Here is a 13,362-nt window from a genome sequence, read left to right as displayed (position 1 = left end):
TGAAGGCTACAAAACAGAAAAGGAGACACCTGCCAAATGAAGAATGTTTTAAAATTGCCCAAACATATTTAACGTTTGATATCCTCTGACTGGATGAAATCATAGTCTAAGAGTCTGCGCCCATCATATACTGTGAAACTCCAACTGCTTAAAATCTGCAGACTAGCTCTGACTTAACTACAATCAGTTCACCTAGACTACAAATTGGACTAAATGTATGTATAAAAAAAAATAAAAAAAATAAATAATAATAATTAGTGTAATTTAGCCTTTATGGCAAGTTAAAATGTCATTTCCACCACAGAATGCTAGGAAATATATATATATATATATATATATATATATATATATATATATATATATATATATATATATATATATATATATATATATATATATATAATATGGCATAAGGCACAATATGTGATGCTACATGTTTTTCTTAATTTTTTGCTGATTGAGCAAGTGCCACTGAAACAAAATGGACATTTGAGTCTTTGGACTGAACCACAAAACCATTTTATCAGTTTAGACCCAACACACAAAAAAGTATGCTCCAACTCACTTGCTACACTTGCTTTGATTTCAAAATGTATTGTTATATCATTGAGCTACATGACAAACCTGAAAATTGTCAGCATTGTTTTCTTGATCAATAAATATTTTTTAGCCCAAATTCCTACTCAAGTCCCTCAGATGTTCTGTTGTTATTCCCCACAAGCAGCTTTCCCTTTACTCTTAGGCTCATCTTTGTAATCCAGTGAATGATGTAGATTTGACAGTGGCTTCTGCCCAGTTGTGCATAGCTCAGATCAACTGAAAGACCAGACTGAGATCTGGGCTTCATCTGCGCCCCTCAGCCACGGGGATTCAAGAGTTTGTGTGCCAAGTTGACCAGCCCGCAGTGAAGAAACTTATTATAAGCCTCTCTGCATGGCTGCGTGTGTCCAAAAGAGCGATCGGGAAATAGATGCTGTGCACCATGAGAGAGAGAGCACGCTTCACATTAGAGTCAGACCTATGAGTTACCCTCCACGCTTCGTAACAGGACTTTTGGGGACTTTGGAGCAAAAGTCTCTTCATGATTGCCATCTCTATAATATCACTTATAGGTTTGGAGCCAGTGGAGGGTTTTTTTTAATGGCTCTTTCCTCTCCCAAACGAGCGTACGATTGTTGGAAAGCCTGGTTAAAATGCATCAGAGAGTTTTCAACCTTAGCTGGGAGCAGTTTAAAGCTATGCAAAGAGCAAATTAAGAGCACACGTTTTTATGTATCTCTTTAAAGCCTATGGTAGAAGCACTGAAATGCTCCCTCTTGTGTGTCTTTTTTCATTTATGATTAATTGCAACACTGTTATTCCTTTGATAACGATGCATCCTACGTTTTGATGTGTGCTTGGGCTGGATGCCTTCAGCACAGATACGGTTCACGGCTCTAAGGCTTCTGTCCCAGATGTGACAGTCGCATTGCCCCTGACACGGCCTTGCGGCTCATTCTCCAGGGTCATTACTCATTTCACACTCACACTCACACACACACACAAATACAAAGAAACACCCACATTCGTGTGCAGTGACACCATCATGACAACCCCGGATCCATGCTAATTATACGTAAGAAACAGTAGTCCTGCATACTTAAGTCAGCTGGGGAGAAGTCTACCAAAGTTTGTTTGACACCTCATCATAAATCAGGGGAACTAGGCCAGATTATGTCCCTTGGCCTGCTTCTAAACCAAGTGAGGTTGCATTTTAGTAAAGAGACGTATTGTCTGGTTACACGGGAGCTTTGAATATTAATCTCTCTTGGTTTGATCTGATTGCAGACGTTTCCCGCCATGAGCCTGAGGGCCCATTTCTGTCCGGCTTTGAAAGAACTTCTTAAAAAGTTTAATTTGGACTATCTCTATGCTCGTCAAATTAATTGTTGTTGTTGTTGTTGTTGGTTACAGTATGCATCCTTCTGTTCTTAATCAGATAATGCCGCTATGTGAGTCAAGCGCAAACGTAATTGAAAAGATGTCATATAGACAGCATTTCTTAATGATGTGTCTAGTTTCTGACTCAGTGTGAATCGCTCTATTCCCCAGATCAGAATAATATAACATTCTACCATATATAGAGAGAACACAAGCTCATTTGGGGCAATAGGTGCTGGGTGTTTGGTGAGTAATTATGTCCTATGGGGAGCTGTGTTTCAATGAAAGAGAATTCGAAATGAAGGCAGGCAGAAACATCGGAGCCAGTAAGTCTTATTATCAGACATCGAAATCTGAATAAATATATGGAAGTATAGAATAATGCATGTTTTATTTTTTATTGTTACATTTTTTTACATCAATTAAAATCGAGCATTCTATTGATAGCATGCAATTTTACGCTACAGTAGGTTTACAGTACAGGATGGGAGTGTAGGCGTTTTCTGTGGACCATCTCATGTTTCATTAATTCAGAACTGCAGTGAGACAGATCACTCACATGGGAGCATTATTAATAATAGATAATCTCAATGTTTCGAAAACAATAAGAGATAGGCATTCAAACAGCGTATCAATAATTCAAGGTACTTTCTTTAAGGAAATTATTTTCCATGCTGTGAGAATGAGAAACTATGTGTGCATGTGTGTGATTGTGTGCGTTAAGTTATCCTGGGCAATTAAGGTGAGAAACATTAGCCTGAGGTCAGCCTTTAAGCAACATATTGCTGTAACACCTCAGGCATTATGTGTAAATATTTTATACCCATAGTAAAGCAAATAAGCTAGCGTTTTCTCTTGCTGTAGGGTCATATGTTACTAGTTATATTTTGGGTTCTGGTATCTCTGCATTTCAATTTATTATTTTGTTTACAAGTTTGTTAATTTTTGACTGATAACCTATATAATATCTGAGCATCTTCAAGCCAGAGATGATGATTTTTACCATTTCTGTAGACATAACTATGATTGCTAACGTTGCTTTGTGATTGCTAACCCTGTTGAAAAAAAACAGCATGCTAAAATCAGCTGGTTGTCCGGACTTAAGATGGTTTAAGCTGGAGGTAGCGTGTTGCAGGTGGTCTCTAAGGCCCCGTCCACACGGAGATGTGGATGCTGAACGATTGTCTTTTTATTAACTAACATTAACACTGATTAATAAATGTATTGTTCCATGTTCGTTTGTGTACCACGCGCAAGGTTTATGAGCATAGTCCAAGTCTTCTTCTCTGTTTTTAGTGTATCTCTGTGGCATAATTACAGCGCCACATACTGGTCTGGCATGTATACTATATCATTTGGCGGTTTCGTGTGGACACAGATATTTCTTGAGATGAGGAAAAAAAAGATCGGATTGGGGTAAGCTCCGTCTACTTGTGGACGGGGCCTAAGACCGGACCAGAGCGTTGTCAATTGCTGCCTGATTGTTGTGCGCAAAGTTTCCATTTGGAGCATTCATCAACGCCATTAGATCAATGGGCTCTGTCAGTGCTTTTTGTTGTTGTTGTTGTTGTTTTATTTTTTTTGGAATGTAACAAAACTAAGTTCAAAGGCCAGTTTAAAATATTGGTACAGTAAGGCCTGGTTCACACGGGACGATTTTAAAATTGTCGGCCGATTTTCCAAATATGAGAGACCCCACACACAGTGATAAAAAATCACGGGTTTAACAGTTTTGGTCGTTCCGTGTGTGGTGTGCAGCCACACGGCAATATCAACTCATCACACACGAACCGATTTGACTCCCGAGCATTCCCAGGTCAGACGGGAAATCTCGCAAAATCCCTCGAGATCAAACGTGACTTCAGAGTAAACAATCATGGCGGACGAAGAGGATGCAGTGGCCATAGTTTGTGCTTTGTTTTTTAACGAAAAAAAAACATAAGAAAAACAAGAAAAGGCGATGGTCAAAGAGGTGGAGACAACGCGAGCATGGACTATACTTGCTATATCATAATATGGAGATAAGTTGTTGTTTTCTCTCATAGAAATGTTGTTACGTACTACACAGATTAATAACCGTTGAAATAAACGTTCATATATTCGTTTCCATGTACTCTGGTGGACTGCAGTTGTGGATGTAGTTATGCTCATCGACTTTATTTGTATTTGTTATATTATATACGCCGGCTGTTTTGATTTTGTTTCCCGGTACTATCACTGCCTCGTCACCTCACTTTCTGATTGGCTACACGCCACAGTCCACAGGCTGCGTGATTGTTTGTCCTCGGGGGACACCACACACGAGACGAAATCGGGCCAAATAAATCCAACATGTTGGATATCCCCGATTTGAGATCGGAGCGGTCCCGACATTCTTCCGAGCAGAGGAGAGCAGTCTTAACACACCACACACGGCAGGAATATTTGATCAGATTATTTTACGATAATCGGAGCATCCTAAGATTGTCGGAAGGGGTGAATCGGGGCTAAAATCGGCCTAATTATCCTGCCGTGTGAACCAGCCTTAAATAAAGTTCACAAAATCAATATTTCTTTTACCAAGTATTTGTGGCAGTTGATAAATCATGCTGCGAGATTTGTCCAAATGGTGTGCATTTTTGCGCCAATGCATTGGTAAAGGATCAGTGTCCCATGTAATATTCCCATATAAACTTTAACAGCCAATTAAAAAATATTGGTATAGTAAAATTCTCTAATTCACAAGATCAATACATCCTTTATTAAACTGCTTTGTTGCTTTAATGCATCCTAACAGAGGTGTCGAAATGTTGAATCGGTTAAATCACTTCTAAAAGCACTTGTGAATGGGAACAGCGCCTTTGACATAGAGGACAGAGCATCATATTATTTAAAGGAGAAGTTCACGCTTTAATGAGTAGAAAAGGATTAAGTAGCTGCATTGATTACTTTTTATCCTGTACAGGTGTATTGTTAACTAAAAAGTATTTTAGAGAAATATGATTAAAATGATACACATGGATTATGAGATCCCATTCATGTTGATAGAAACGGCCCTGGGTCCAACCTTAACTTTATGAAGCTACGAGAATAATGACTGACTGAAACAGAAGAGAACAATTGTTGAATGAAGTCATTATTTTTGTTTTATTTATGCACAAAAAGTATTCTCATAGCTTTGGTTGAACCAAACACCTGACGTCACTTTTTAACAATGTCTATGGAAAACTCTCGGATTTTAGCATGTTGGTACAGGTATATGGTTGCTAAGGAGTCTGTAGTTGTAAGCACATTAATATGAGCTAGCGAAGGTGTTCCCGGTGGTTGTCGGAGCATTGCTAAGATTCTGTGAATGGTTTGAATGGTTTTTAACACATTGCTATGAGATTAGTGAAGTGTTTTGGATGGTTGTTAACCTGTTGGTATGAGGTTGGTAGGGTGTTCTATGTGGTTGCCAGGCATTACTTTGTGGTTGCTAAGATTTTATTATTGTTTGATAGCGCATTGATGTGAGGTTGTTAGGGTTTTCTGAGTTTTTTTTTTGCATGTTGATATGCAATTGCTAAGCTATTTTGTGTAGCTGCTGGGCGTTGTGTGCTGTTGCAATGGAAATCGGAATGTTTTTTGCTAGGTTGTTTGGGTGGTTGTTTAATCAGTTCATCAGGTCAAACAAGGAGCAAAATCAGTTTTTTCTTCTTCTTCTTTTATTTTTTTTCTGCCAGGCAAAAATGTATGTCTTATTGCTTGAAAAATAATAGATCGACAATGCACATGAAAGTAGTAATATCTAATGTAACTATTTACTTTGATGTTTTATTGAAGTTCAAATGTGATTTAACATGACTGAATCAACAGGACTGCATACTTTTGATGCCTCCATTATTTTTATTAAACTAACAAAAGTCTCCATAAGGGTAAAATCAGGTAGAAACTGCATTTTGATTTTATTTATTTATTTTTTACTGTAGCATCAGCACTCAAAGTCCTCTGAAAACATTTGACAAGAGTGTAGATTGCATGTTGTTTGATTCTTGGTTTGAATGACAGAGGAAATAATCTAGCGATGCTCATTATTTCTCCTCTGCTTTCTATCTCTTCTCATCCTTTCCTCTTTGGCTGCAGCTATTCGAACCTCGTCTTCCTGATTACCTGCTACCTGCTTGAAAGGCCCGTCTCCCCCCTCCAGTCTGTCGACGACAGTGAGACATCACTGCTCCAGGAATGGGTACTGACACCATGCCAGAGAGAGACTGGAGCATTCCTGACAGTACGCTGTCCACTCCCCAAACCTAGCTCGGCCGTCTCATCCATACAGCTGACAATGCATAGCTTATTTAATGGTCATTTTCTCTTGAAGTCAGGTAACATGTTCCCGAGCTCTGCATATATGGATGTGTTTCTGTGTGTATATCTCCACGTTCCAGCCATGTCTTGTGGGTACGTGCTTGTCTAGTGTTTGTGCTAGAGGGTAAAATTGCAAGCCTATTGAATGCTGCTAACACCCACCTGCCTCAGTGTGCATATAACACACAGACACAATCAGCCATTTGTCTGACTGGTTATCAACAACCACCAGCAGTCTGCCCCACAGCATTATATTATTCCCTGCGCATGCAGTCCGGGGATCCAGCGTGAGACAAGCTCTCCATTTGAATGCAGAGGCACAGCGCCTGATTCAAAGCTGCTGTTCGCAACCAAGTGCCTGAGCCACCATGGACTGAGCCATAGACAAGTGAAAGTGAGATAACGTCACACGCTTCACAGACAACACAGGTGAGTGTCAGAGGCCAGGTCTGTTTTCCTGACATTTACTCTGAGCCTCCCAAAATAGCAATATATTGCCCATAAGATATTAAGCTTCTTATATTGTTCTAATACTGTATATATAATAATAATAATGTATCCTGGACAGGTGTATTGTTAACTAGAAAGTATTTTAGAGAAATATGATTCAAATTATGCACATTTATTATGAGATCACATTAATCTTCTAGAAAAAGCTGTTTTATTTTTCCTGGAGAAGTCCATGTTGAGCTCACATGTCTAGTCAATTGACTGAAAATACAAAAACATATTACTACTACTATAGAAACCACATGGATAATAATAAAAAACAATTGAATCTGTAAAATATAACTATATGACTACAATTATATTCAAAAATCTGGAATAATGTTCAGAAAGTGTGTATTAAATTAATCCAAAGTGACAATTAAGACGTTTATAATGTTACAAAAGATTTCAATTTCAAATAAATGCTGTTCTTTGACCATTCAGAGAGCCCTGAGAAAAAAAAAAAAAGTATAACAATTTCTGCCAAAATCAATATCATGGAGTTGCTGGAAATTAAATTATCACATAAATAAATTACATTTTAAAATATATTACAATTAAAAACAGTTATTTTAAACTGTAAAAGTATTTGATTATTTAAAAAAAATGGAAACATGGAAATGGAACAGATGAAAAGAAAGAAACAAAAATAAATACCTAAATGAAGTCCAAGACAATGACGATAAAAAAGTGCCAGTGAGACAAACTTTTGAGTGTGCCTTTAACAGTAAATCTAGCCTTTAATTAGATTGCTGCTGACATGGTTGGATTTAGCATAGGAAAAATAGTGAGTAACATGAGCTTGTATTTATTTTTTGTTAAGTTTAAGCCTATCCATGGGCCTATTACAGATTTAAAAGGCTTTGATTTGTACAGTATAGCGATATTATCAGATGTTTATAGGATTTTCCTCTCTAATATGTGATTTTGAGCTTAGTCATCCATTTTAAGATTGGGTTTTTTCCCAGGCTATTATGCTTTTAGCAGTACCTAATGAAGTGGAATGTTGAATCATTATGCAGAGGCGTGATTTGATCGGAGGCCTGAATAAGGGATATTTTTGAGGGGGCATCTGTACTGTAGACCCTTACATCCTCTGGAAAGTGGTATGAAAACAATAAATAACTTATTGATCTTTTTTCATAGTAAAGCAAGAGGATCTTAACCAGCAAGAGACCATGAACATAATTGGACCCACAAGAAACATTCATCTTGATTACATTCAATTTGAACCAGTAAGGATTGGGTAAGTACTGGTCATTCATCAAAGTCAGATTGGAGGGACTTAGTAAATGGGAACTAATCTTTTTCTACCTGTGTCATCACAGAGGTGGGCAGCTGAAATATCTGGACTAGCAAGTACACAATGGCACAACCTTGCAAAACACTGATATTAAAGAGAAAGAAGGAAAGACCGATGAAACAATAGATGAGCATTGAAATATTAGACTAGCATGCTGAAGGTCAGTGTCATTGCTTATTGTCCTGACATACTCATAATTACTCATAATTACATTATTATATTATTAATTTTAAATAAATTATATATTGAGCTGTGTTTGGCTATATGAACCTTTAATGGTTATTCTACACTAATGTTTATTTAGTATATGTTTTTTTTTTTTTTTCAACAAAGTTCTGTCACTCTATTGATCCTAATTGTATTGATGTCATAAATATCACTGTTTTGAAATAACATCTCTTCTTTGATGTTTTTTTTTTTTTTTTTTAGTTATGTCAAATTTTACAGTAGAGCAAAATTACAGCTTGAACACAACTGAAAACAGCTCACATTGTGACAAAAAAAAACAATAGAACCCATTAGAATGAGTCTAGCTGTGTCCCAATACAGAGGCTGCATCCTTCGAAGACTGCATTCGAAGACTGAACGTGTAACAGCAGTGTGACAAAGACTGTCCCATTTCAAAGGCTCCTTAAAGGGTTAGTACTCCCAAAAATTAAAAAAATCACACAATGTTTTACTCACACTCAAGGAGTCCTAAAAGTATATGACTTTCTCCTTTCAGAAGAATCCAATCAGAGTTATATAAAAAATTGTGCTGGCTCTTCCAAGTGTTAGAATGGGGGTAGAAGAGTGTTTTTGCTCAACAGTCCAAAAGTAGTTAAATAAAGCAAGTGCATCCATAATAAAATGTGCATCACACGGCTCTAGGGGGTGAATAAAATTTATAAATATATTATAATATTATACTAAATATATACCTAGAATGTCTTGATGGTGATTAAAACATGGTGTAATTTTTATTTTTGAGTGAACTAACCCACATCCTTTGTTTCCTGGGCCTTAAAGGATGCAACAAATGAATCCTAACTGGCCCAGACTATCCCAAGATTCATTGTACACTGGTGAGATACCATTTTTCTTAAGAGAGAAAATGCCAATTTACATTTTAAATGTAAGTTACTCTACTTGCTCAAATGTCTAACAATACAAATGTAAAAAAAAAAAAAAAAAAAAAATTTTATAATTGTAATACTGTGTAATACCTTACTAAGATATAATTTCAATGTGGTTGATACTTTTTATTAGGCACTTAAATGGTCCAAGGTGAGTATGTTTCGATATAATTATGTATATTTAGCTTGAATCCTGTTTTGTTTTCAGGTGGTTGAATATAACTTCTAAGAAAGTCAAATACAAACATTACTGCTGCTCATAAAAAAAGAAGCTGTCATACGCGACAAAAGTAACCCTCCATAGGCTAGGCCATCCCATGTAACACTCAGTGTGACCTTTGTAACCTTCAAAGAAATAGCCTTTCAAGTCTGTGTCCTTCGAAGGATGCAGTCCCTGAATAGAGAGCAGCTGAGATGGTATTTGAGAAAACTGAATATAAATGTGCACAAATGGTGCATCTAAATTTACTTATAATCTTTTACACTGTTTTGGTCAAGTGCTCTACTGCTTAGTGAAAGCTTATATGTATAGTGTTTCATCTGGCATACATCTGGTCTTTTTCTGATTGCTGCCTTTATTTGTTGTTTTTGATTTGTGATCATTTCCCTGCAATATTAGAGCATAAACGTAAAACTACTTTTAGAATACTTATAAAATGAAAGTTATAACTATATTTTTTTCTTCTTCTTTTTTAAGCTTGGAGTTCCCTGTGTCCTTTAATAATTATCAGTTGGCATTTTATTTTTATTCACAGGACCAAAAAGACTTGAATTACAATAGCTTTATTGGAAAATTAAATCAACATCTCTCTCTCTCTCTCTATCTCTTTCTTTTTTTTTTGTAGGATATAGATACAAATACATTCTGTCATATTCAGAAAATGGATTTGTGTCTTTTTGTTTTGTTTACTCTTGGCTAGAGAAGTGTGCTCTGGGAAGACTCTGGGAAGGATTTGAGACTTATTGAATAGTGGCATGAATCCCAAATAAACAATTAATAACAATAGATCAGAAGCAGAGCCATGAAGTTGAGCAGAATCTGCCAACTTAACTCTGAGTTAACTCTACTCAGTAAGAGACAGGAAGAAAAAAATTGCATTGTTGTTTGAGCAGAGATTAATGAGCCTTCATTTAGCAAACGCTCATTAGAGAGAAGACAGTTCTGCCCCAGAAACCCTTGCAACCAAATTTGTAAGACTTCATCAGAAGATATCAGACATTTGGCATGCTGTGCTTTTGCATTCACGCAGTGTTCTGCGCTCGAATCCGCTTAAAGTCTGAACTACGACCAGTGTCAAGCATACACTATTGTTTCTCACCAGCCAAGTGCATTCAGTCTATCTAAATCCCAGACTAGCTGCTGAGAGGAGACAGGCAATGTGTCCTTTCTATGATGAATTCTCTGCTTCAGTAGTTTTACCCTGAGCATATGTTGTGTCAGGCTTCTTTTGAATTGATAAATAGCATTGTGTGCATGGACAGCAGTCTTTTAACCTGCAATGACTTTGCCCCTACGGATATGGAATAAAAGATCTCCATAAACAGTAGTTTGACTGCCATTAAGGCTTTGGGCATCTCACAGAACATTTTGTCTCCATTATTGCCCCTTAATTACACTCAAACAGCACTAAGAGCAAGCAAATGATTGCACTGATGAGAACTCTATTTTGTCTCTTTTCAAGGCTGACAGCCCAGAAGGCATAAAGCATTTATGTGCCTTTTTGTTTGCAAGTCATTTCACCAGCACTGAAGTATTCCAATCCAAAGAAAGATCATCCAAAATCCCTTTTGTGAATAGCCATATGTTCTCTTCTGACATCCGTAGATATCTAAAACCCTTAAACATACATTGTAGTACATACGCAGCACCGTACTTCCAAGACAGCCACATCTTAAAAACAGTGTAACCCCTGAAGGAGGAAATGCCTGCATGCAGGTCTGCTTTTTTTAAGCTTCTGAATCTATATCCACCCTCACACCCATATAAATCAACACAGGGAAAAGGCATGTGAAAAAACTTGTGGCGTGTGGTTTTCCATGGCGAAGGAAGATCCTTAAATTGGGCCAAGCTAAAGCTCTCATAACACCCACAATGTTCTTATATTCTCTCTAATTCATTTTTTGACATGTTTTTAAATGCTCTCCGTGCTTCTGGCACAGATGCAATAAGCAAACATTTTATCTGATGAGCCTGTCTGAATAATACTGTTAGCAGAGCTGTTGCTGGTCGGAATTTGGCATCTCGGATTGTTTCTTTTTTTTTTTACCTCTTTTGTCTTTCATGAACAAATTCTAGCTACTGACAACATACGCAAGCCGATGATGCTTCATTGGAGCATCCAGTATGATCAGAGCCCTTTTGAAGTTACAAACGTCTCCCTGTTTACTCATAGTGTTGTATCATGTCTTTTTTACTCTGTGCATTTCAGTGGGCTGTAATTAAAGCTGAAACATCAGAAATATGTCCACCAGTTTCACAGCTTTTCCTGGATGAGGTCAGGGAAACCTCGCTTTAAATGGTGCGCTACCCTTTTATCAGTGATCCCATATCCAACAACAGATCATTGAAAACTAAAACAGTAATGAGGACATGTCTGAAAACATCTGTGTGCCTGTAAGCACCAAAAGAGACACGGAAGGAGGCTCTGAGTTTAATTAAATAATGAAATGTCTCTAGGCAAGACACTTTACAGAGTAATCGCTTTTTTTATTTTCTGATTTCTTTACGATTAGCCGCACTTCAAGCCATGCTTCTGGTTAGACTGTCACATCTTGGTTAATCATATCTGCAGTTATTCAGTCAGAATGCCACAATACATTTTTATTTCTAAAATAAAATATTTTTTGCCCCCTGCGGCTTTAAGAAAAGAATTAAATGTGGTGCCTTGTTCTCCTTGAACTCTGAAGCATCTTTGTAAATTAGATAATATAACATTTGATCTGCTGCTTTTAGATATATAGGATTCTGTATGTACTTTTATATAAATGAAGGCATGGTGTGTGTTTTTTTGTTGTTGTTGTTTTTTTTTACAGTGGTGTAATTAAAAATAAATGTTGTTCTTTTTGGCTGGTCATGTAATCTCAGCATGATAATGACTATAAAATGTTATAAAATACACACATAAAATATTTCATTTTAATATACATTTTTATAAATATTTATTTTGTGTATGTGTGTACATACAATAATTATTTGTAATTATTATATTTGATTAGGTTGTTGTGCTGCTTTTAAATATATTGTGTAAAAAATTTAATGCACCATTTTTTTATTTTATACATATATTTGATTTTCATATATATTTGTGTATGCATATATAATCTATATATTTAATTGTATTATTTGTATTTGGTGCTTTTAGATATATTTTGTGTATAATTGACATAATTGTTATATTTGGCTGGTCATGTGATCTCAACATGGCAATGGCCATAATATTGAAATGTTTTTATAAATTATTTTATATGCATATAATTTAATTTGATTTAAATTCAAATGTACATCATTAACATACATTTAATAGCACATTTAATACAGCTTTAATTAGACTGCTGTTAAAATCAGATTTCAGGTGATGTAAACCAACTTAAGCACACTGAAAATGATTGCATCTTAGAATCAGGCCCTTTCACATTTACATAGTGTACATTTGTCATGTTCTACTATTACCATGAACCCTATGAATCTGTCACTATAACTAAATGTAGATATACCATTACAATACACCGATTTTGCTTTGCCCAGCATCCTGTCAATGTCCTATTGAGTTTGTGCAACTGATGTCTCATGGGCATCTCCTTCACATGTCACTGCATTTCCGCGCTTACTCATTAGCTAGCAGGCTACTTGTTAGTGCTCTTGCCTCCTCTCCATGCTATGAAAGGCAGGCCACTAATTGAAAGTGTGTTGTGTGGGAAATGAGCACAGCGTGCTGTGCTGCAACTCTGTGACAGGGCTAAACAAGAGTGGCTCCCCCCGTCCCACCCGGAGACAGCACCAATTAAAAGTGAATGAAAGTGGAATGTGAAGAAACCTTCTATCAGAGAGACGGAGCCCTGCTGTGTCATGCTAAAGTTCCTGAATGAGGGGGCGGGAAGTACATGCTAGTTGTTTGTTCGCTTGCTGGGTTGCCTGTATATCTTTTTGCCCTTGGGCAGACTTCAGTATTACACTGAACATCAGGTCACAGCAAATGTACAATAAAAAGTATG

At 36.8% G+C, this 13,362-nt stretch overlaps 1 long non-coding RNA gene across 1 annotated transcript; it reads left to right on the top strand.

The window, feature by feature from the left end:
- Positions 1-6,034: 6,034 nt before the first annotated feature.
- On the top strand, positions 6,035-8,290 carry LOC127976018 (uncharacterized). Its single transcript, XR_008157714.1, has 3 exons — positions 6,035-6,672; positions 7,879-7,978; positions 8,061-8,290. It is a non-coding gene; the product is annotated as an uncharacterized LOC127976018 (long non-coding RNA).
- The last annotated feature ends 5,072 nt before the right edge of the window (positions 8,291-13,362 follow it).

Source organism: Carassius gibelio, chromosome B17, assembly GCF_023724105.1.
Source record: "Carassius gibelio isolate Cgi1373 ecotype wild population from Czech Republic chromosome B17, carGib1.2-hapl.c, whole genome shotgun sequence".
Lineage (NCBI taxonomy): Eukaryota > Metazoa > Chordata > Actinopteri > Cypriniformes > Cyprinidae > Carassius > Carassius gibelio.
Note: the sequence above shows the minus strand (reverse complement) of the source record. Positions and strands in the feature narration are given on the sequence as shown.